This window comes from Carcharodon carcharias, chromosome 5, assembly GCF_017639515.1.
Source record: "Carcharodon carcharias isolate sCarCar2 chromosome 5, sCarCar2.pri, whole genome shotgun sequence".
NCBI classification, from domain to species: Eukaryota; Metazoa; Chordata; class Chondrichthyes; order Lamniformes; family Lamnidae; genus Carcharodon; species Carcharodon carcharias.
Genome location: NC_054471.1, coordinates 142,801,980 through 142,827,635, shown reverse-complemented (window position 1 = coordinate 142,827,635; position 25,656 = coordinate 142,801,980).

Genomic DNA, 25,656 nt, shown 5'->3' with positions numbered 1-25,656 from the left:
TTGCCTTCCTAATTACTTGTTCTACCTGCATGGTAACATTTTATGATTCATGTACAAGGACTCTGTGCTGCAGCATTCTGCAGGTTCTCTCCATTTAAATAAAAATCTGTTTTTCTATTCTTCCCACTAATGTGGACAACCTAACAATTTCTGACATTATTTTCCATCTGTCAAATTTTTGCCCACTCACTTAACCTATCTGAATCCCTTTGCAGGCTCGTTATGTCCTCTTCACAACTTGTTTTCCTACCTATTTTTGTATTGTCAGCAATTTTGGTGACTATAAACTCGGCCCTTTCACCAAAGTTATTAATATAGATCATGAATAGTTGAGGTCCCAGCACTGATTCTTATATTTCAACTCTTTCTTGGACTCGAACTCAAGTTCTGTCGAAGGGTCATGAGGACTCGAAACGTCAACTCTTTTCTTCTCCGCCGATGCTGCCAGACCTGCTGAGTTTTTCCAGGTAATTCTGTTTTTGTTTTGGCTTTGGATTTCCAGCATCCGCAGTTTTTTTGTTTTTATCTCTGATTCTTGTGGTGTTCCACTAGTTACAGCATGCCATCCTGAAAATGACCCATTTATCCCACTCTCTGCATTTTGTTAGTTAGCCAATCCTCTATCCATTCTCATATATCATCCGCAACACCATGAGGTCTGAGCTTTTATGTGGCACCTTATCAAATGCCTTTTGGAAATCCAAGTGCACTACATCTACCAGTTTTCCATTATCCACCGAGCTTGTTACATGCCGAAGTGATGCGTCTAACATGTGGCTGAGAAGAATTAGCATGCTTTCTGCTTTTGTGTGCTAGTTTCCTTCTTGTTTTCAGTCTACACTACTGGCTAGCAGCAATGCAAAAAAGAGAGCCAAATGTGTAAGTCTCTCCCTGTCAATACACAGCCTCTCCACAGGCAAAACATCAGCTGCGCCACCTCCTGGTTGCACACAGCAACTGGACCCCTAGCGGCCCCAACCTAAAAATTCAGAGGAACTTAGAGGTGGTTTGGTTCCAGACATGTAAAATGCAGGTCCACTGGCATGTGGACAGGCCCTGGCTGTCATGAACCAAACTCACAGCTACGGATGAATAGCTCCACTGCATGGTGGATACCTCAGGAGAGTTGACGGCTAGGGGAGTAAACCCTGACAAAAAATCTGAAGTAGAGCCGAAAGGCGGATTAATGTCTAAATAGATCATCTTTCCAGCAACTCCTGCAACCAAACATAGTTTTTTGCATTCCTTTGGACCCACCTCAGGAGATTGAGAGGCAGATCCTGATGTCTGGGGAGCCTAGGGTCTCCATAAATTTTGCATAGGCTTGAGCCCTGGAGGAGGCACTTCAGTTTTGCTGCAGAGTGCTCACACAACATGGGAGACAACAGTTACGGGGGATAAGCTCAATTTGATTGGTGTAGAGAACAGGTGCCGCAGGCTTTCTCCAATTGTAGGAGGGGCAGTTGTGTTCCACTGGTCAGCCTAACCTCAATTCTGATGGCCCCAGACTAGTAAAGTGCTTCTAGCAAGGAACATTCTTCAAGACACCATCTACAATGTCGCACTCTCGATACATGAGAGGCAAGAGCGAAATACTGCTGATTGGCATGAGGCTAACATCACTGTGATGGAACCTGTCATTGAGGCTAAGCAGTCCACTTTCATTAATTACAAGAAATAGCTGAGTGAGAAACATCTGAATGCATTGAGAACTGGTCGAAGCAGACTCCCACAAACTGCTAGGTGGTGTGCCAATGACTACTGTTTAGAACCCTGCTAGAATATACAGACGTCCTTTAACACACGGAATGTTAAGGTCATGTATGAAAGGATCAAAAAAGCAACAGGCCCAGAAGCAAGGAAAACGGCTCTACTAAAAACACGGACAGGGGAAGTCATCACCGACTGCAATAAACAGTTGGAGATACGGGTGGAACATTACCTTGACTTGTACTTCAGGGAGGACACGCTGACTAAGGAAGCTCTAGACACCATAGAGAGTCTGCCTGTCAGGGAAGAGCTGGATATTGAACCCACAGTGAAGGAGCTTAGCAGAATTAATGACTCCCTTGACAGGGGCATAGCTCCAGGTGCTGATGCTATGCTGCCTGCACTCATCAAGCATGGGACAGCAGCACTCTTGCAACATCTGCATGAACTTCTCTGTCTCTGCTGCAGGGAGGGGGCAGTGACCTAGGATATGCCTGATGCAAAGATTGTGACTCTGTAAAGGAACAAGGGCGACTGCAGCGATTGCAACAACTATTGAGGCATCTCCCTGTTAAACATTGTGAGAAAAGTGTTTGCTGGATTGCCCTTGTCAGATTGCAGATCTAGGTTGAATGCACCTATCCTGAATCCCAGTGGGTTTAAGAACTGGAAGGTCAACAATTGACATGATCTTCTCAGTCTGGCAGTTGCAAATAAATGGTGTGAACAAAGGGGACTGCTGTATGTTGTCTTCATCTATCTCACCAATGAATTTAACCATGTGAGAGGAAATGGTCTATTAAGCTGCATGAGAAAATTGGCTGCCAAAGCTGCTCAATGCAATCTCCTCTTTCCATGACAACATGATGGGTAATGTCAGCTGTGACGGGGCAACATTGAACCCTTTGATATCCTCAGTGGAGTCAAATATAGTTGTGTTCTGGCACCAGCATTCTTTGGCATATTCTGCTCTTTGCTGATGTCATAGGGTCTCTACTTACAAACTAGAATTGACAAAATAGATGTTCAGCCGTACTCGCCTGAGATCCGAGATAAAGCTGCGCCAAGTCCTCATCAGAGAGTGTCAGTACACTGGTGATGCCACACTAACATTCCATACCGAGAAGCACCTTTAGAAGAATCTCTCTCATGCCTGGAAAGAGTTTGGTTTGATCATCAGCATCAGGGAGACAAATGTCATGGTCCAGGTTGTTGCCATACTGCCATCTATCAGCATTGACAGTGTGACACTGGAGGTTATTGATAGCTTCACACATCTAGGCTTTATAATCACCAGAAATTTGTCACTTGATGCTGAAACACACATTGAAAAAGCTGCAGTTGTTATGTCCAAGCTGAGTAGGGGAGTGTAGAACAACAGCAACCTGGCTGAGAACAACAAACTGTGAGTCCACCAAGCCTATATCTTCAGCACAGTCTTCCACAGTGATGATACCTGGACAATGTATGCTAGGCAGGTAAAAAGATTGAAGTTTCCACCTTTGCTGTCTCAGACTTATCCTGGGTATCTCTTGGCAGGACAAGATAATCAAACCAGAAGTCCTGGAGCATGCTAATTCAATCAACATATACTAATTGCTAAGCCAATGACACCTGCTTGGCTATGTTCATCAGATGGATGACCGCCGTATACCCAAAGACTCTCTGTATGGTGAACTGGCCACTGGGTCACGACCTGCTGGGCATCCATATCTCCACTATAAGAATACCTGCGGTGAACATTGACACTGATGACTGACCAGTCAACAGGAGGTCAACTGTTTGGAAGGACATTGGAAGAAGCGAGCAGAAATGGAAAACTCAGCAGTCCAAGAAAAGGGCCCAGAGAAAACAAAGGCCAGTGAATCGTGTACCTTCTCAGCCCACTGTCTTCCCCTGCAGCAAATGAAGCTGAGAATGCCTTGCCACAATGGGGCATCTGAGTCACACCAGACAATGCTTAACACAGAGTTGATCACCATGGTGCAAACCATCGTCTTATGAGACAGAAAACTGCCACCAGTTATAATATCCTCAAAGGACTCTAATGAATTTGTCAAATACTATTTCTCTTTCACAGAACTATGTTGACTCTGCCTGACTGTACTATGATTTTCTAAATGTCCTGCTACAACTTCTTAATAATGGATTCTCACATTTTCCCATGTGATATGATGTAAGGTTATTGGGCCTATAGTTTGCTTCTTTTTGTCCCCTTCCTCTCTTGAATAGTGATGTTACATTTGCAGTTATCTAGTCCATTGGGCTTTTCCCAGGATCTAGGGAATTTTGGAAGATTACAACTAATGCATCCCCCTGTCTCTGCAGCCATTTCCATGAAAACCCGAGGATTCAGGCCAACAGGCCCAGGGTTAGTCACATTAGTATTCCTAGTACTTTTTTCTCTAGTGCTCATGATTGTTTTAAGTTCTTCCCTCTCTTTTGCCTTTTAATTTTCCATGATTCAGGGATGCTTTTTGTGTCTTCTATTGTGCAGGCAGATAGAAAATATGTGTTCAACATCCCCACCATTTCCTTGTTTCCCATTTTTAAGTCTCCAGAAATCTTCTCTAAGAGCCCAATGCTTACTTTAGCTATGTTTTCCCTTTTTATATACTCATAGAAGCTTTTACTATCTGTTTTTATATTTCCTGCTAGTTTGCTCTCATATTCTAATATCTTCTCTTTATTAATTTTTTCATCATGTTTTGCACGTTTTAAAAATTTCCCAAGCTTCTGGCCATCAGTAATCTTCGGAGCATTGTATGTTTTTCCTTACAATTTGATACCAACCTTAACTTCCTTTATTCACCATAGATGGTGTACACTTCTCATTGAGTCTTTCTTTCTCAATGGAATACATCTTTGTTGAGAATTATGAAATATTTCCTAAAATGTCTGTAACTGCTTCTCTATCATTTTACTTTTAACCAACTTTTATATTCCACTTTAGACAACTCTGCCTTCATACCGGTGTAATGGCCTTAATTTAAGTTTAAGACACTAGTTTTAAATCCATATTTCTCACCCTCAAAATGAATGTGAAATTTTATTATGTTATGATCACTCTTGCTTAAGAGCTCATTAATTAATCCTATATCATTCCCATTACCAGGTCTGAACTAGCCTGCTCAAAAACAAAAATACCCGGAGAAACGCAGCAGGTCTGGCAGCATCTGCGGAGAGGGACACAGTTAACGTTTCGAGTCAGAATGACCCTCCAACAGAACCTGTTCCCTGGTTAGTTCCAGTATATATTGTTCTAAGAAACTGTCCCAAATACACTCTATGAACTCATCCTCCAGGCTACCTTTGCCAATTCAATTTATTCAATCTATATGAAGGTTAAAATAGCGCACAGATATTGCAGGAACTTTCTTACAAGCTCCCATTATTTCTTGATTTATACTCTGTCCTACGGTGTACTTATTGTTAGGGGACCTATAAAGTATTGCCGCCAATGATTTCCTTTCTTTGCATTTTTTTTTATTTCCACTCAAACTGATTCTACATCTTGATCATCAGAGCCAAGTTCATTTCTCACTACTGTACTGATATCATTCCTTATTAACAAGCTACCCCATCTTCTTTTCCTTTCTTTCTATTCTTCCAAAATGTCAAATACCCTTGGATATTCAGTTCCCAGAATTGGTCACCTTGCAACAATGGGCGGGATTTTCTGACCCCAACCATGCTGGGATTGCCCAGTCCTGCCGAAAGTCAATGGACTTTTGGCTAGGCTGCTGAAACTCCCACAGCAAGTCCCAGCATGACAGGGCTGGAAAATCTCGGCCAATGTCTCCATAATGGCTTTAATATCATACTCATTCATTTCCATTTGTGCTATCAATTCATCCATGTGTTATGAATATTGCATGTATTCAGTAAAAGAGCATAATCTGTTTCTTTTACCATTTTTTTCCTTACTCTGTCTCAGCCCTAAAGCTACCCAACTGAAGACAGAAATTCCAAGTGCAGTTCCCAACCAATCTGGAAAATCTTCACACATCCAACTCAATTCTAGAACAGTGAGATCAGATAGTCAGCTATACTGGACTCCTGTGTCCATATCATCAGGTGCAAGCAACACCATCACCAGGACTGGTTTGACAAAAATGATGCTGAAATAATGACATCCTTGAACAAAAACAAGCAGCCTTCATTACAAAAACAGAATTACCTGGAAAACTCAGCAGGTCTGGCAGCATCAGCGGAGAAGAAAAGAGTTGACGTTTCGAGTCCTCATGACCCTTCGACAGAACTTGAGTGAATCCAAGAAAGGGGTGAAATATAAGCTGGTTTAAGGTGTGTGTGGGGGGGGCGATTTGGGTGGGGGGAGAGAAGTGGAGGGGGTTGGTGTGGTTGTAGGGACAAACAAGCAGTGATAGAAGCAAATCATCAAAAGATGTCACAGACAACATAACAAAAGAACACATAGGTGTTAAAGTTGGTGATATTATCTAAACGAATGTGCTAATTAAGAATGGATGGTAGGGCACTCAAGGTATAGCTCTAGTAGGGGTGGGGGGAGCGTAAAAGATTTAAAAATATTTTAAAATAATGGAAATAGGTGGGAAAAGAAAAATCTATATAACTTATTGGAAAAAAACAGAAGGAAGGGGGAAGAAACAGAAAGGGGGTGGAGATGGAGGGGGGAGCTCAAGACCTAAAGTTGTTGAATTCAATATTCAGTCCGGAAGGCTGTAAAGTGCCTAGTCGGAAGATGAGGTGCTGTTCCTCCAGTTTGCGTTGGGCTTGACTGGAACAATGCAGCAAGCCAAGGACAGATATGTGGGCAAGAGAGCAGGGTGGAGTGTTAAAATGGCAAGCGACAGGGAGGTTTGGGTCATTCTTGCGGACAGACCGCAGGTGTTCTGCAAAGCGGTCGCCCAGTTTATGTTTGGTCTCTCCAGTGTAAAGGAGACCACATTGGGAGCAATGAATGCAGTAGACTAAGTTGGGGGAAATGCAAGTGAAATGCTGCTTCACTTGAAAGGAGTGTTTGGGCCCTTGGACGGTGAGGAGAGCGGAAGTGAAGGGGCAGGTGTTACATCTTTTGTGTGGGCATGGCGTGGTGCCGTAGGAGGGGGTTGAGGAGTAGGGGGTGATGGAGGAGTGGACCAGGGTGTCCCAGATGGAACGTTCCCTATGGAATGCCAATAAGGGGGGGTGAAGGGAAGATGTGTTTGGTGGTGGCATCATGCTGGAGTTGGCAGAAATGGCGGAGAATGATCCTTTGAATGCGGAGGCTGGTGGGGTGATAAGTGAGGACAAGGGGGACCCTATCATGTTTCTGGGAGGGAGGAGAAGGCATGAGGGCAGATGCGCGGGAGATGGGCCGGACACGGTTGAGGGCCCTGTCAACGACCGTGGGTGGAAAACCTCGATTAAGGAAGAAGGAGGACATGTCAGAGGAACTGTTTTTGAAGGTAGCATCATCAGAACAGATGCGACGGAGGCGAAGGAACTGAGAGAATGGGATGGAGTCCTTACAGGAAGCGGGGTGTGAGGAGCTGTAGTCGAGGTAGCTGTGGGAGTCGGTAGGTTTGTAATGGATATTGGTGCACAGTCTACCACCAGAGATTGATACAGAGAGGTCAAGGAAGGGAAGGGAAGTGTCAGAGATGGACCACATGAAAATGATGGAGGGGTGGAGATTGGAAGCAAAATTAATAAATTTTTCCAAGTCCCGACGAGCGCATGAAGCAGCACCAAAGTAATCATTAATGTACCGGAGAAAGAGTTGTGGAAGGGGGCTGGAGTAGGAGTGGAACAAGGAATGTTCCACATACCCCATAAAGAGACAGGCATAGCTGGGGCCTATGCGGGTACCCATAGCCACACCTTTTATTTGGAGGAAGTGAGAGGAGTTGAAGGAGAAATTGTTCAGTGTGAGAACAAGTTCAGCCAGACGCAGGAGAGTAGTGGTGGATGGGGATTGTTCGGGCCTCTGTTCGAGGAAGAAGCTAAGGGCCCTCAGACCATCCTGGTGGGGGATGGAGGTGTAGAGGGATTGGACGTCCATGGTGAAGAGGAAGCGGTTGGGGCCAGGGAACTGGAAATTGTTGATGTGACGTAAGGTGTCAGAGGAATCACGGATGTAGGTGGGAAGGGACTGGACAAGGGGAGAGAGAAGGGAGTCAAGATAACGAGAAATGAGTTCTGTGGGGCAGGAGCAAGCTGAGACGATCGGTCTACCGGGACAGTTCTGTTTGTAGATTTTGGGTAGGAGGTAGAAGCGGGCCGTCCGAGGTTGGGCGATTATCTGGTTGGAAGCTGTGGGAGGAAGATCCCCAAAGGAGATGAGGTCAGTGACAGTCCTGGAAACAATGGCTTGATGTTCAGTGGTGGGGTCATGGTCCAGGGAGAGGTAGGAGGAAGTGTCTGCGAGTTGACGCTCAGCCTCCGCGAGGTAGAGGTCAGTGCGCCAGACAACAACAGCACCACACTTGTCAGCGGGTTTGATGACAATGTCAGGGTTGGACCTGAGAGAATGGAGCGCAGTAAGTTCAGAGAGAGAGAGATTAGAATGGGTGAGAGGAGCAGAGAAATTGAGACAACTAATGTCGTGCCGACAGTTCTCAATGAAAAGATCAAGAGAAGGTAAGAATCCAGAGGGAGGGGTCCAGGTGGAGGGAGAATATTGGAGGTGGGTGAAAGGATCCGTTGAACGTGGAGAGGACTCCTGCCCAAAGAAGTGAGCCCGGAGACGAAGACGGCGGAAGAAGAGTTCAGCATCATGCTGAGCCCGAAATTCATTGAGGTGAGGGCGTAAGGGTATGAAACTAAATCCTTTGCTGAGCACTGAACATTCAGCATTGGAGAGGGGAAGGTCAGGGGTTATAGTGAATATACGGCTGGGGCTGGGATTGGAAGATGGGGTGGGGACGGAGGGACAGGCAGGGGTGGAGGGTCCTAGATGGGTGTTGGTGTCGATGAGTTGTTGGAGCTTGCGTTCCTTAGCGCTTGAGAGAAAGAGAAAATGTTTTTTGTTGAGGCGTCGGATGAGATGAAGAATAAAATGAAACTGGGGGCACGCGCAGCTTTGGAAAAGGGTACGGCGGTGCTGCCGGAGGGAGAGGTCGAGTGTGTTCATATGGCGGCACATGGCACTGAGGGTGGATCTCAGAATGTGACGGGAACAGCAGTCCGAGAAACGTTTTATGTCCCGGAGATACCTGTAATCCTGGGTGGGTTCGAAACATGAGGGGTGGAATTTCAGTTGAAATCCACATGGGGTAAGTCGGAGAAGGAGACAGTCACTGAGAAAGGAGATATGGCTGTGAAAGCGGGTTTTAGTAAACACCTTGTCAAACACCAGGAGAGAAATGGAAAGCAATGAAGGTGAGCAAGGCAAAACAGATACGGAAATCTTGTCGCAGAGACGAACCGAAATTCCTCAAGATGGTAGTTATTTCTTGAAGAGCAGTAGCAGTCAATTAAACACAGAGATAAAAAAACAGCCTTCATTGCCTGGCAGAACAACCCAAGCTTGCAAGTCAAGGCAGCAGCATTCCGACAGCTCAAGGTTGATGCCCAAAGATAAATCTAGAAGAAAGAGGACCAGTAGTGGAAAGAGAACACCCGAGACATCCAACAATATGCTGACAATTATGACATGCAAAGCTCTTTTGAAGCCACAGGGCCATCTATAGACCAGTCAAATGGGAAAAATCCCCTTCACTCACAGGATGGTGTTTCTCTTCCTAAGGATGGCAATGGAAATAACATCTTGAACAATTCGGCTGTGAATCCATAGGGCAGCTAATACACTCCAGGCTTTCCCCCATTACCCTGTGGTAGAATCAATTGGTAAATCGCCATTGATGGGAGAGCTGCAACAAGCAATCAAATGGATGAAAAACAACAAAGCCTGTTGTCCTGTTGGTGTTCCAGCTGAGATTTTCAAAGCCGGTGGGCTTTTGCTCACGCTGAGACTCCATGAACTCATCCTACAGACTTGGGAGGAAAAAGAACCACCCTCTGACCTCAGGAATGTGACAATTGTAACTATCTTCAAGAAGGGAGATAAATAATGGTACGGAAACTATCGAGCTATTTCCCTCTTGTCCATAGCAGGGAAAATCCTGACACACATTCTCCTGAATCACCTACTTCCTGTGGTTGAGGAAATTCTCCCAGCAACACAGTGTGACTTTAGACCTTCCAGAGGAACATCTGACATGGTCTTTGTTGCCAGACAAATCCAAGAAAAAAGTTGAGAAGAACACCAGAAACTCATCATTGCATTCATCAACTTGACCAAAGCATTTGACTCAGTAAATCACAAGGATCTGTGGATTGTGCTCCAAAGATTGGGGGGCCAAGAAGCTTCATCACAATCCTGCAATTGCTTCATGATATTCTGAGTGCAACTATCTTCAGTGGGAGATCTGAAACAGCCACCTTCAAAATCTGGACCATGATCAAGAAAGGCTCTGTGAAAGTGTCGTATACTCTACAAACTATCTGACAATTGCTATTCACCTCATCAAAGATCTACTTGCCTCTGATGTCAAAATGTCATCTAGATGCAAAACTCTTTAACCTCAGTTGCCTCCATGCCAAAGCTAAACTGACTACCATAGATATACATGTCCTACAGTTTTCAGGTGACTGCAGTGCCATTGCTCACTCTGCACCAGATTTGCAAGCCACTCTTCATTTCCTCAGTTCTACACACAAGAAACTTGGCTTGAGTTTAAATGTTGCCGAAAAAAATTCATATATCAACATGCACCTGGTCTGCCAAATATTCCACCTCCTTTATATGTTGAAAGAGAGACTCTGGAATATGTTGTGCACTTATCATACCTTGGCAGCCACTATTCTTAAAAGACTGGATCAGCTGCACCAGCTCAGCCATCTGCAAACTACAGCAGTGATTCTTTGACAACAAAGACTTCCTCAGTCAACAAAATTCTTCGTGTACGGACTAGTTCTTGTCACCACACTTCTGTACTGTGGTGAGACCTGGACTGTGAGTCAGCAAGCTGTAAGAATGCTAGAGAAATTTCATTAGCATTGTCTCCGCTGCATCCTCCAGATTCAATGGGAGCTCCATCGTCCATGACACAAATGTCATTCTTGAAGCCACCTCCATAAGGATTAGGGCAAGACTCCTGAAGGATCAATATCAATGGACTAGATACAATGGGCTGAATAATACGCCGTGGCGTGGGTGAGGTGGGGGAACAGGTTCCGCTGTTGGAAGCTAATGGCTTTCTGCCCCATTTTCGAAACACACCTGATAAAGCACTAATTGGGGCACATAAAATCACAGGCCAGGTTTGAGGCCTTCATCCTGCCCAATCAGTGCTGGAAGACGGGATGTCCGGCCACTGAGCTCATTGGCCATGACCTGGAACAAGGTCATGGCCAGTAATTGAAAGGGCCCCCTGGCACGGGGTAGTGTCAGGGGGCCCAGCAAATGATGGCATTGTTCAGAGTTTGAAAACTTATTGTGATTCCAGCGATTTGCAGGCTTTTATGGTGAGTGTGCATTTATTTGAGTTTTGCTGTATCTAAACTTTGCCACTGAGCAGAGGAGGCTTTATTTTGAATCTGAATAAGTTTTCCACAGCTTTGCATAGGGGAGTTATCTAGTTGTTGCATGTTTCCCTCCAGAGATGTCTGAGACATTGGAGCGAGGGGAGAGGCAGGGAAGAAGGGCTAAACCAGCTCGTTGATTTAATGATGACTCCCTCAGAACCCTTCTCCATGCAGTTTTTAACTGAAGTGAGCACCTGATGCCATCAGGCGTGAAAAGGAGAAACCCGGACAAAACATGTATTGCCTAGGAGGAGGCTCTGAGGAGTTTGGCAGCATTGGGCTGGTGAAGAAAACCTGGTCTCAATGCTAGAAGAGGCTCCATGATCTCAAGAAGGTGGTCAGGGTGAGTAAGTCCTCAGGATATGTTATCTTGTGCCAGTGTGCTACAGGGTGCCGTTGCAAGTGCAGGAGGAAGGTGACTTTGGCTGGAGCTCCAAAGCATCATACTGCAGCAAAGACATTGCTTGGTCTAGTTGGAGGTTGTGAGGTTGGCAGAATATGCAGATGAAGGATTTGCACAGCACCTAGGCTGCCAGGCACATTGCTAATAATGTGTCAATGACTTACCATTAAACAAAATAACAATGCCAGTGAGTGCAATCTTACACATTTTTCAGGAGAACTGAGCCCACAAAGCACAAGAGTGAGGCCAGACTGGCAGGGGTGTGGAGAACCTTGTGGCGCTGATTCAATTTGAAGGGGAGGTGTTAACGCTCATCCTAGGACCTTTGGCAGAGGTGTGATTGGAGGAAGGCCTGGTGGGAGGTGAATGGAGGTTACGCATGATCCAGTGAAAGTCGTTAAAAAAGTGCCATTACTGAAACCCTGGGAAGCTTCATAATCGGAAGCTTCAGATGTTGATATAAGTGAGTATTTTGTCAGCATGTTAGACATGAGTAATGTTGCAGAGCTTGGTGACTTTGCGTTGATGTAGCAGGGTCTGTGATGACCACTAATCCCCTTACTTATGTTTCTTTGTCATAGGAGATGCCTCTTCAACTGATCCATCTCCAGATGCTGTGCAGCTACCCTCCTCTGAGGAGAAGGAAGGACCCTCAGAGGACACAACATCACATCTTCTCTCTATCCCAAGCACCATCGCAGATATTGGCAGAGATTTGCATGTCAGAATGGAGACATGCACAGCCTGGTGAGCGTACTTCACAGTCACACATGCAGCTGCCAGACAGTGTATTGGAGCAGCCTTGGGCAGTCGGAGGAGTGTATGGGGTGATCCAGCGACTGATTCCAAGTCGGATGATGAGCTTCTGGAGTTGTCCATATGGTGGAAGATCTGGATGTCCAGCGCAAGTTCTGTGAAGGTCTGGCAGGTATACTAATGGTTGCATGCTCTGGCCTGGACTGTGGAGGTGTCTGTTCAGGCCTCTGCATTGTGATCACTCACTCTTATTCCTGTGAATGTAAATAATCATTGTACATTTGTAAATAAACCCACACCTCATAGCCCCTCATGCTGATGATGCTTTCATACTATGCCTGCCATATTAAATGAAACCGGCAAAATTATGTTAGGAATGCAACCCAAAGTCATTGCACCCAATAATGCACCAGTGGGGGTGAGGAATGCTTCCGATTTGGGAACATATTGTTCAGCCCCATGTTCCAATGGCCTAAAGCTATCTGCCCTGCCAGATCCTGTTTTTTCAACTCTCAAATGGCCAACATTCTAGGAAGGTATATTAATTGTAGCTTTAAGGAATATAGTGACAGTAGCTTTAAGTCTTATTGTGTTGTATAGTATCACATGATGGTGTGAATGAGTCAGCTCTAAGCACAGGGAACCTTAGAGTGGGAGCTCTTCTTCAAGTTGTGGAGCTTGATAGAAGCATGTAACTGCTGCTGCAGCCTGTAAATAAAGTTCAATGTTTCTAATGAGAAACACATCTGAAAAAACAAGTCCATAATAAACTGGTGAAGAGGATCGGATAAGGTCCAGCATCGTCCTTTTCCCAGAGACTGTGAGTATCTTGTTTAAACAGAAGAAAAGGAAGATATATTCACCTGGTATGCTGCAGAGCTCAAACAGAAGAAACAGAAGTGCTGTCATTTTAAGTTTAGAAAAATGGGCCCGGATCCAAATGGTTAACAAATCTCCTGGACCACTCCCAACATTAGAAAAACCAGGACCTGCAGAGGCAAAAAAAAAGAGAATTTCCATTTAAATTGTAAAATAGGTGGCAGCCCCACAGGCTCAGTCGCTTGCACATGGCTGCAAGTAAACAAAGATTTAAAAACAACCTGTAGGGCACAGTAAAAAAGAGACTGTAGAATTAAAAATATATATTTTTTAAATTGCTGCGGAGTTGACAGCTTACAAATTTAAAAAAAAGCTGTCACATTTGTCAGTGAGCCTGCCAAAACATGAAAATTGCAGAAAATTCAAAAACAGCACCAAAAAGCAATAGCTACAGAGACAGCCCGAGTTAAAAAAGGGTGATTTCTCTTAAAGCAGCAATACATTTAAAGAGGTAAATACAAGAAAAATGGCTATGGACAGAAAATTAGAAGAAAGCCCAGAGAGTGGGCGACTCTCCATACAGGTCCATTAGCAACAAGAGATCCCAGAGAGGGGGCAACTCTGCTGAAGACAACAAGGGACCCCAGAGAATAGGTAACTCCACCAAGGGCAACAGGAGACCCCAGAGGGAGGGCAACCAAAAAATAAACTGTTGAAAGAACAGTTGATTGTCCTTCAAAAGGAATGTGTAACCATTCAGCAACATGAAGAAATAAAGACTGCCTTAAGCAATAGAATGGAAGTGCAGGAGAAGACACTCAAAGAGGGCTCAGGGGAAGCCCTGTAACCGAAGAGATTGCGGGGGAAGCCTTGGTAATTGGAGAGGGCTCACAGGAAGCTCGGGGAGTCATGTATGCAGTCAGGGATGCAGCCAGGAGACAGGAGTTTGGAGAAACTCCAAGGCAGTGCCAGCTCAGTGAAGCCAGCTCTCTAGCAAAGAGCTGAAGGATCAGCTGAATAAAGCTAAAGAGGTATTGAAGGGGAAAGTCGTATAGCTTTTCAAGGTGTGAGTGGTTACCTGGTGTAATATCTTCTGTGATTGGACCCTTGTCGTACCACGTAGAAGTGGAGAGCTGGATCACCCACAAACACATGGATCATTTGAGAAGAAGGGAGATACCCCAACCAAATGATGTTCCACCTGTAACCACTGAAGAACCTGTGGTCCCTGTTGAAACTGTTCAATCAAGGATAGGCATAACAGATGACTCTGGTGGAGTAGACAACACTGAACTGCCTGTGCCTAAAATCAGAGTCATCATCAGCTGTCCATCCATTCACGAATGATATCTGTCGTAGGTCTTTGTCTGACTGAACAACCTGATTTTCCATCCACAGATTCTTGCTGCAGTTGCTGCAGTTCCAGATAATGTGGATCCTGAAAGAGATTCTAAAGTTGTGGAGCTACGACATTCTACCCTGATCAGGAAACCACCTGAGAGACTGAACTTATAATTCCATGACCCATGTATATATTTGTAATATGAAGGTAGATGTTCTTGTAAATGCAAACTGTACAAAAACTTTAAAGGGGACGTAATGTAGTAATTTTAGCTTTAGGGAATGTAGTGACTGTAGCTTTAAGACTCATTGTGTTGTATAGCATCACTTGACAGTGTGAACTAATCAGCACTAAGCACAAGGAATCTTAGAGTGGGAATTATTCTTCTAGTAGTGGAGCTTGATGGAAACACATAACTGCTGCTGCAGCCTGTAAATAAAATTTGATATTTCTAATGAGAAACGTGTCTGGAAAATAAAGTCCTCAACAGAAGGGCAAAGAAAACATTTCAAAGACACTCTGAAGTTCTCCTTGAAATGAGGCAGCATTGACATTGATGGCTGGGAGGAGCTTGCTATCAATCATTCAGGATGGCGACAGCTTGTCCATCAAGCTGCATCACGCTTTGAGTTCCAACATTTTAATGATGAGGCAGAGCAGTGGCAGCAAATGGAAAATGAAGTAAATCCTGCACTCTAGATCTTACTTTCTTGTGGGACATCCTGGTCCATGTCCCAAGAATCTGTGGATTGAAAATCAGGTTGTTCAGTCAGACAAAGACCTACGACAGATATAATTCGTGAATGGATGGACAGCTGATGATGACTCTGACTTTAGTGGCTGGTGTACTCCTAAAGTTGTATGATCTGTGCCTTCCTGTCATACTCTGGTTAACTTTCCCCGCATCGCTATCCTCCATGATTGACCTTGTACTTTCTCTTTAAAATTCCAAATCTCCCCTCACATGAACACTCCCTCACCCCACTATTTAATTTTAAGCCTTCTTTACAACCCTAATTATACAATTCTCCAGGCACTGGTCCCAGCACAGTTCAGGTGAAGGCCATCCCAACAGTGTAGCTCCCTCATCTCTGGTACTGGTGTTAGTGGCCCATGAATCAAAAACCCATTTCTCCCACACCAATCTTTGAGCCAGGTAGCCAACTCCCTGATCTTCTTTATCCTATGCCAAGTTGCTCGTGGCTCAGGCCATAATCCAGTGATTATTACTTCTGTGGTTCGGCTTTTTTAAACTTAGCCCCTACTCATACTCTCAATAGATCCTCCTTTTTAGTCCTGTCTATGTCTTTGATAGCCACATGGACCAGAACAATTGGATCCTTCCCCTCCCACTCCATGTTCCTTTCTAGCCGAGAAGTGATGTCCTTAACCTTGACACTTTGCAGGCAGCACAGCCTTCAGGGCTTATGCTCTTGGCTGCAGAGAATAATATCCCCAAACTATAATGGCCTGAATTTTCCCATCGGCGATTTGGGGGCAGGGCCCGCTCGCTGACGGGAATATGATGCGGGATGATGTCGGGAGGAACCCCCGACATCATCCTGGTCCATTTAAATCTTTAGGAAGGTGGGCAGACAGCGAAATCAGCTGTCTGCCCGCCAAACTGTCAACGGCCAATTGAGGCCATTGACAGGGCAATTAAGATAATTAAAGACCCTGCCCATCCAACTTTAAGGCTGATGGGCAGGCCAGGAGCCCCAGCGGGCTCCTGATAATACATGAAACCTCATCCACTGGCGGGATGAGGTTTCGTGTCCGTTTTTAAAAACTTTAATAAATTTTATGTGATATTTATTAACATGTCCCATCTCGTGTGATATTGTCACATGAGGGGGACATGTTAATAATGTTTTAATTTTTCTACTTTTAAAGTTTTTTAGACTGTCAGTAATCTCCCTGAGACAGCACTTAGTCTCAGGGAGCAGTGCGCTCTTTCACCCGCATGCACGAAAGAGCACACTTTGACAGATGGGGAATCCCTCCAACCCCCCGCACAGGAAGCACATAGCGCTTCCTGTCGGGCAGGCCACTGGGCAGACCTTAATTGGCCCGCCCACTCAGAATGACGGCGGGCCCCGTTTTGGGGGTAAAGTTCAGCTGCCCGCCCGCTGCCGAGCCAGTGGGGCCCACCTGCCAACCGAGGGCAAAATTCTGCCCAACATCTCCTATCAAAGCTACGTTCCTTTTTACTCCCCCCACCCCCTCGACTTGAATGGACCACTGCAACACAGTGCTGCAGTCAGTTTGTTCATGCTCTCTGCAGTCCCAGTTCTCATCCACACAAGCTGCAAGACCATCAAACTTGTGGACAATTGCATTGCTTCACCATTATTCTACCTTCTGGATTCCCATACCTGTTTCACTTATAGTCACACCCTCCTAGGTCCCAGACCATGGACCAAATCAGAAGTGCCTGGAATTGCCTCCTGGAAGCATCAAGGTAGCTCAGAGTCCAGCTCATCAACTCTGAGAAGGAATTCCTCGAGGTGCAGATGCTTACTGCAGATGCAGTTGCCATGGGTCATACTGATGTCCACCAGCATCCAAATGCTACAACTACAACATATCACCTGTCCTGCCATCTCTATTGTCTTTTATTTAACTAATTGGGTTTCATTTTTTAGAAATATCGCTCAATGATTATTTGTAGATATATTAAGTAGCTTACCTAGCTTAGCTGTAATTTAAAACAAAAACCATAAGCTTATCAGCCAACCACCTACCTGCTCTCCTAATTTGTTTCTCTGGGCTTTGGCTATCGGATCTCGCTGTCTATTGCTCCCTTGCTTGGATCACTACTTGTTCTGTAAAGACCAGAACAGCAGCTCCTCCCTCACTGCACCAAATTTTCTCACTTACCAAGTACCCCAAGTTAAGCACTTTGTCTCACAGTACTCAGGCAAGCTGGACTTTGTGCTTCTTAAAAAGGTTGGGCCAGGATGGCTGAGACCAGGTGGGTCCCAGTGAGGGAGAGAGCACTGTGGTGTTGGATGGTGAGGGCCGGGGAGGGGATGTTTCCCTGGGGGCAGCCATTGCTGACGAGGGCATCCTCTGTGGGTAAGAGTGTCTGATCAAGAAGGCCTCACCGACTTGCAGGGAGGCCACCAATGTTTACCAGATGGCCTCCTCAGGCAGCAGAGGGCCTACCTGTCACTTGTAAAATGCCTGCAGCGGTGGGAAGAGGCCTTTAATTGGCCACTTAAGTGACTCAATTGGCCTCTGACATGAGAGGGAGATTTGCCACTTGGATGGCATGGCAGCAGGAAAGTGAAGGGCACACCACCCTCCACCCTCTCTTCTGATTTTTCAGCTCCCCCCACTCCCCACCCCCAACCTCCTATCCTGCTCAATCAGACCCTGTAAAATCCAAGTCCATCTTTCAATTGTACCAAATTAAATTTGGACATACATTCCTCACAATTTGCCATTCAATTTGAATTTTGCATTGACCAAATTGTCACAAATAATTGTACACTGGACAAGTTTTTCAACAATTGAATATCATGTTTACAACTAGGGAATAGTTAATGTGTCATTATTATAAGTATATTTCAATTAACTGCTATCTTTTCATTCCAGCTAAACTATGCAATTCCATGAGCGTGTCATAAATGTAGATGAAAATCAACCATGTAATCCACTCCTTAAAGAAAAGGAAATATAGTCTTCTCTGTAAGGATTTCTAAATGTGTGGTTTCTAATTTACTAAAAGTGTGACTTTAAGAACAAAAGTGCTAAGTATAGCTGCTCTCTGGTACCCTGGGTTAACAGTTTTAACTCCCTAGCCATATGGTCTTGAGTTTAAGTCTCAGGTCTGCACAACTTGCATGTTAATCTGCTGTGGATATGCTGAGTTTCAACAGCTTACAACCAAGTAATCACAAAACATCTCACAGAAGCAGAGAAAATACCGTCCAACTAGCAAAAAATGCAGAAATATTACATTCAGGCCTAGTTTTACTTTGAAAGTACATCATCTTTCAATGTACTGAAAATGAAGGGCTTGGTTGGGAAAGAATCTGGGGTAAATATTTGCCTTCAGCTCCTGAAGGCCAAGACCACACATCAGAAATTCAGGTGCATTCTTCCCCCCAAAAGGTTTTTTTGGCCTAGAATTTCTTTGCAGCGAGTTACACCAATATAAAAATATACACCCTGCAGGCTGCAGGTGTCTTGCAGAAGGAGTTACATGGGAATTTGCTAGGACTGAACATTTGCTTTCCAATTCACCAGGTATTGGTGCAAAAATGGGTATGAGCAACAGGGTTATCCGGATACTTCTGTGCAAACTTTAAAGACATTCTTTGGCAACAGACGGGGGGAAAATAGGTAAGAGAACAATGCTTGACTCTTGCATTTCACCCTCTTAAAACCTCATGTCTTAGGAATATTTTAACTATGCTTATGCAGAATTATAACTTTACAGATACCATCTGGGTAATAGGACAGCAGGACATGATGCCAACTCAGAGAAGAAGAAGCACATCTCTGCTCATTCAAATCTCCAAGCCCCAAGCCCTCGCCAGAAATGTAACTCATGACACTGACTACCAACTCCACCCCCACACCAAAGAAATCCCACACATTTCCTTGGTCGCCCACATTCTTTAACCTGTTAAAGCCGACTAATGCTTCAACAATGTACTCCCGCTCTAGTTAAGTGAAGATTTAAATCTGTACCTTAGGCAATGGACTGGATCCTAAGCTCCACCACCAATGGGTTTGAAGCTGAGGGTGCGCGTTTTGGGTTGGGGGGGGGCGCATAAATCCAGCAGGTAGCTTTCCCACCACCTACCCACCTGCCCCCAACCTATCTGAAATTTTACAGGAGGGTGGGGTCTGGGGAGGCACAGCGGACGACTGGGCGGCCGCTGACCAATTGGCCCACTGAGGCCCTTAAATAGCCAATTAATGGTCAATTAAGGGCTTCATCAAACTGCCTCCAGTATTTTACCGATGACATGGGGAAGTGTAATTCATGTGGGATGCCTGACAGTTTTAGTGTGCAAGCTGGTGTCCAGCAGGTGGGGGAGCTTGCTCTGATGGTCTCTTGGACCCAGAAGTGCACTAATGTCATTTCCCCCCTACCTTTGACCCTCCCCAGGCCTCATAAACCACACCCCGATACTCATCCACTTGCTGAAACACCAGCCGAGGCCTACCTATCAGTCTTGGCTCCTCAGCATTGGAACTGCCTGTAGTCCCAGCAGTGGATTCCAGCCAATTCGATTGGCTGGCAGCACACTAAGGTGTGACTTGCTCCTGAGAAAGGTGGAGAAGTCTTGCCTTAAAGCAATTAATGCTGCTCCTGGCATTAAATTGTTGAAAGGAAGACTTTTTGGCAGGCTGTGGGTTAGGGACTATAGTTCCTGTAAAATCTGGCTCTCTGACTAACAGTAAGAAGCAGCAAGCACAACCTGAAAACACCTTCATTCACACCTACAGCCTCTTAATCCCACATTTCTTACTTCACTTCTGAGATTGCCGATTAGCAATTTAATAAAAATCTAGACATGAGAGAAGCATCGTGGAATTTTAGAAGACTGCGGTACTGGTTTATTTGTCAATGTTTACTGTAGGCCTGGGCATTGTTACTTCTCAAAAAAGGTATTTAAAACTAATAGTTAACCAAGAACCTTTAATACCTTTTCTAAGATCATTTACCAAGAACTTGCAGACCATTCCATCGCTAAGTAAGGGGAGGTTGGCGGCACTGGAAGACACATCTTCAACTCGAGCTGAGATCTATCTGGCATTAATCAGCTTAATGAATATGAAGATCTCTAAATAACAGAAAAGCAGTGAATGTTGGTGAAGTTAGTCAACCCAACAGCACGGCTGAAGTGATCATGTCAATTATGTCGTGGAGGAGGAGACGATTCAGAAATGTACCTGGTATCAGAAACTCAGTTACTGCTCTTAGAAGTGCAAATCTGTGTGTTAAACTCCTTTATTCTCCCCAGATCATCTTTCTTCATTATGTTCAAGGTGGCAAGAAACCTTGACAATGCTCTACTATTCCCATTAAGGTAAATATCCCCTTATAACTCACTAGGAGCATGTAGTATGGTGGGCCTCTTTCACATCCCTATTAGCAGCTCATTACCCACTACCAATGCCACTTCTTCCTCACCAGTGCTTTCTGATTCATTTGTGGGACCCACTGACTTCTGTATCTTGAATTAGTGATGTACCCTTGGAGCACACAAATCTCCACATTGGCAGAAAAATGGATATCCTTTGTATGAATTGTGCAATGTTTGCTAAGTCAGGTAATTAGTAAGACATTATTATGAAGCTCAAGGCTCTGTAGATTCAAACTTACCCCCCATAAAGATTCCACCATTTTTCTTCATAATCGGTGCCTTTAGATCTGTTGAATGCCACCTGTTGTCTGCTTTGCTTGTCTATTATACAGCATTTTTCCTTCAACATAAGAGCAGTGGGAATAATTTGACTATGAATACGATTCCCTGTGTGCATTCACTTCTAATACTTTAGTTGCTGTATTCTTCCTAACATTATTCTGTGCTGCAATAACATTTTTTACATGTATCTTTTATACTTACACCTTTCCCTCATGTGCCAATCTGTGTTGTGCTCTACAGTATGTACATGATTTACCTTTGTGCCTTTTGAAAACATATATCGTCTTCCAGCCATGAGTCACTGTGACAATGTTTACTTATATTGGCACAATATTGGGTCTACACATACAGTATACGGGAGTCACCTTTCACATGTTCACATTTTGCTGTAATGCTCTTTTGCTGGAACCCCATGGAGCCTGCCCATGAAACAGCTTCATGATGCTATTGTTTAGCCATTTATGACAGCAATTGTATATCCCAGAGCTGGAAAACTGACTTTTTCCAATTTATGTGAAGCAAATGGCTCATTAGTTGCTTCAGAAGCATAAAAAGATCATTGTTGCAGGCACTTCATGATTGACTACTACTTCTTTGTTGCTCCGAATGAAATCTCTGTTTTTACAGTCGACACTATAAAATGATATCCATAGTACTAAAAATAATGGGACAACATTCTTTCTCTTTTTATTTTCCAACCAGAGAAATGTTAACCCCAATATTTTCTTATTTATGATGTATGTAAAATAACTTTAAAGCTTAGAATTTTTGTAGGACCACGAGTGTGAACTTAACACCCTGAGTAGATAGGTTGAGCAGAGAGTGGGCAACGATGTCACATTTGTGCTTCTCCCAAAAGCAGTTGGGAACCTTGTGTATACTTAACTAACAGCACAGCACATCATTTATTACATTCTGTAAATTTTTCATAAATCTTTCCCATAGAGAGGCAGTAATGAGGACATTTCAAAGACATATGCAGCGGTTTATTTCTCACTGTTGTTTATATTGTCCCTCTCAATGTGCACTCTCTGCCAAGGCAGTTTATCAGTGATTTCACAGAATCACAGAATCACACAGTGTAGAAGAGGCCCTTCGGCCCATCGAGTCTGCACCGACACATGAGAAACACCTGACCTACCTACCTAATCCCCAGCACTTGGCCCATAGCGTTGAATGTTATGACGTGCCAAGTGCTCATCCAGGTACTTTTTAAAGGATGTGAGGTAACCCGCCTCCACCACCCTACCAGGCAGTGCATTCCAGACCATTACCACCCTCTGGGTAAAAAAGTTTTTCCTCACATCCCCCCTAAACCTCCTGACCCTCACCTTGAACTTGTGTCCCCTCGTGATTGACCCTTCAACTAAGGCGAACAGCTGCTCCCTATCCACCCTGTCCTTGCCCCTCAAAACCTTGTTTCCATTCAACTCTTTACCTGGATTTTTTTAATTTTACAATTTTTGAAAGCATTCTATTCCTATATGTAGGAAATATATTTATGTTGTTTTTGTTGATTTAAACCAAATGAACATTGAAAAAGGTGAATGTTCTGGGAGTTTGTGATAAATATTGGACTTAATATTGGATTTGCATTTCAGATTTGTTTAAAAGCACTGGGTCTTACTTTTACAAAAGATTAATGAGGTAATATCATCTCCTGCCACCACCCTACTGCAAACCTTCATCAATGATAAGTTGGGTGGCGCTGCAAGGAACAAACACAGGCCCGGAGTTTTGCTCTGAGATTTGGAGAACAGAGATGGGACATTTGCCAGTCCTGCGAGCCCAACTAGGGAAAAGAGGCCCATAAGGTTGGATTTTAGTTTTGTGTATTCTGAAGGTGGTGGTGGTGGGTGGGGACAGACTGAACTAGAAGCCGGAATGAGTGGGTAGAAAGGGAATGGGTGACCATCAGGAACAGTAGAAGACTCAGGAAGGTAGTGCAGGAGTCCACTGTGGTTATCCCCTTCTCTAACAGATATACCGCTTTGGATACTGTTGGGGGGGTTAGCCTCTCAGGGGAAAGCAGCAACAGCCAAGTTCACGGCACCATGGGTGGCTCTGCTGCTCAAAGGGGTGGGAGGAAAACAAGTGGCAGGGCTATAGTGATAGGGGATTCAATAGTTAGGGGCACAGACAGTCGCTTCTGTGGCCACAAACGTGAATCAACGATGATTTGTTGCCTCCCTGATGCCAGGGTCTGGGATGTCACGGAGCAGCTGCAGGACATTCTGGGGAGGGAAGGTAAAAGCCAGTGGTCATGGTACACATTGGTACTAACGACATAGGTAAACTAAGGGGTGAAGACCTGCAAGCTCAGTACAGGCAGTTAAGAGATAAATTAAAATGCAGGGCCTCAAATGTAGTAATCTCCGGATTACTCCTAGTTCCACATGCTAGCAAGAGAAGGAATAAGAGGATAAACCAAATGAACACATGGCTGGAGAGATGGTGTAGCCGGGAGGGATTCAGATTCTTGAGGCACTGGGACCAGTTCTGGGGAATGTCCGACGTGTACAAACCAGATGGGCTGCACCGAGGCAGAGCTGAGACCAGTGTCCTTGCAGGGGCTTTTGCTAGTTCTGTTGGGGAGTATTTAAACTAGTGTGGCAGGGGGATGGGATCCCAGGAGTAGGGTCAGATAGGTCAGATTCAGATCAGGAAATTGGAGGTAGAACATTAGCTAGGGACGTTGTGATAGACTTGGAGTTACAGGAGAAGCAAAGTTTAAAAAGTGTCCAGCAAGGGAAATTGATGAGGTTAAACTGTTTATACTTCAACGCAAGGAGTATTACAGACAAGGTAGATGAGTTAAGGGCACAGGAAGACACATGGCAGCAGGATGTCATTGCTTTAACGGAGACCTGGCTAAAGGAGGAACAAAACTGGCAGCTAAATATCCCTGGTTAAGGTGTCTTCAGACACGATAGAGTAGGAGATAAAAAACGAGGGGGGTAGCACTAATGATTAAAGAATCAATTCCAGTTGTGAGAAGGGATGATTTACTAAATGGGTCAACAAACGAGGCTTTATGGATTGAATTTAGAAATAAAAAAGGGGCAGTCACACTACTGGGAGTATACTACAGACCCCCAAATAGTGAACGGGAGATAGAAGAACTAATATGTCGGCACATTTCTGCTTGTCAGAACAAGAGGGCAATAATAGTAGGAGACTTCAACTATCCTAATATCAACTGGGATTCAAACAATATAAGGGGAACTGAGGGAGAAAAATTCATTCAGTGTGTCCAGGAAATTTTTTCAACCAATTAGTGACAAACTCAACGAGAGGAGATGCAATTCTAGACCTAGTCTTGGGGAACAAAGAAGGGCAAGTGGGTGAAGTGACAGTTGGCGACCATATTGGGGACAGTGATCACAATTCAGTTAGATTTAGCATTACCATGGAAAAGGACAGAGATAAGGCAGGAGTAAAAGTCTTGCAGAAATGAGAAGGGACGTGGCTGAGGTGGACTGGACAGCACTGCTGGAGGATAAAACAGTGGAAAACCAGTGGGAAGCACTAAAAAAAGAGATCCTAATTGTCCCCTACAAAAATAGTAGTGCCAAATCTAGACCCCCCTGGTTGTCTAGAGGAATACAGGGGAAGATCAAATAGAAAAGGAAAGCGTACGATAGGCATAAAGAACTAAACACTGCAGATAGCCTAGACGAACGTAGGAAGTGCAGGGATGAAGTAAAAAAGGAAATAAGGAAATCAAAGAGAGGGCATGAAAAAAGATTAGCAAGTAAATTTAAAGATAACCCAAAGATGTTTTACCAATACATTAATGCTAGAAGGTTATTTCAGGAAAAAGTGGGACCTATCAGAGATAAAGATGGAAACTTGTGTGTGGATGCAGAGGCTGTGGGAAGGGTTTTGAATGAAAATTTTGTCTCCGTTTTTACAAAGGAAAGGGAGGATGTAGATATAGTAGTCCAGGAGGAACCTTGCGAGATATTGGATGGGATAGTCATAAAGAGAGAGGAGGTACTCGAAAGGTTGAAATCCTTGAAAGTTGATAAGTCGTCAGGGCCAGATGGATTGTTTCTGAGACTGCTGATGGAAGTCAGGGAGGAGATAGCAGATTCCCTGAGGATGATTTTCCAATCTTCACTAGATACAGGGGAGGTACCAGAGGACTGCAGAAATGCAAACGTAGTTCCATTGTTTAAAAAGGGATCAAAGGAAATGTAAAACAATTATAGGCCAGTTAGTCTTACATCGGTGGTGAACAAATTAGTAGAATCAATCCTGAGAGATAGGATTAACTGTCATGTGGAAAGGCATGGACTAGTCAAGGATAGTCAGCATGGATTTGTTAAAGGAAGGTCTTGCCTCACGAATTTGATTGCATTCTTTGAGGAAATGACAAGAAGGGTTGATGAAGGTAGTGCAATGGATGTTGTGTACATGGATTTTAGCAAGGCATTTGACAAGGTCCCACATGGCAGATTGGTCAGGAAAGTAAAAGCTCATGGGATTCAGGGTAATGTGGCAAACTGGATAAAAGGTTGGCTTTGTAAGAGGAAACAAAGGGTAATGGTTGATGGATGCCTTTGTGAATGGAAAGTTGTTTCAAGTGGTGTTCCACGGGGCTCTGTATTAGGACCCTTGCTGCTTGTGTTATATATTAACGATTTGGACGTGAACGTGGGGGGCACCATTGGGAAAGTTGC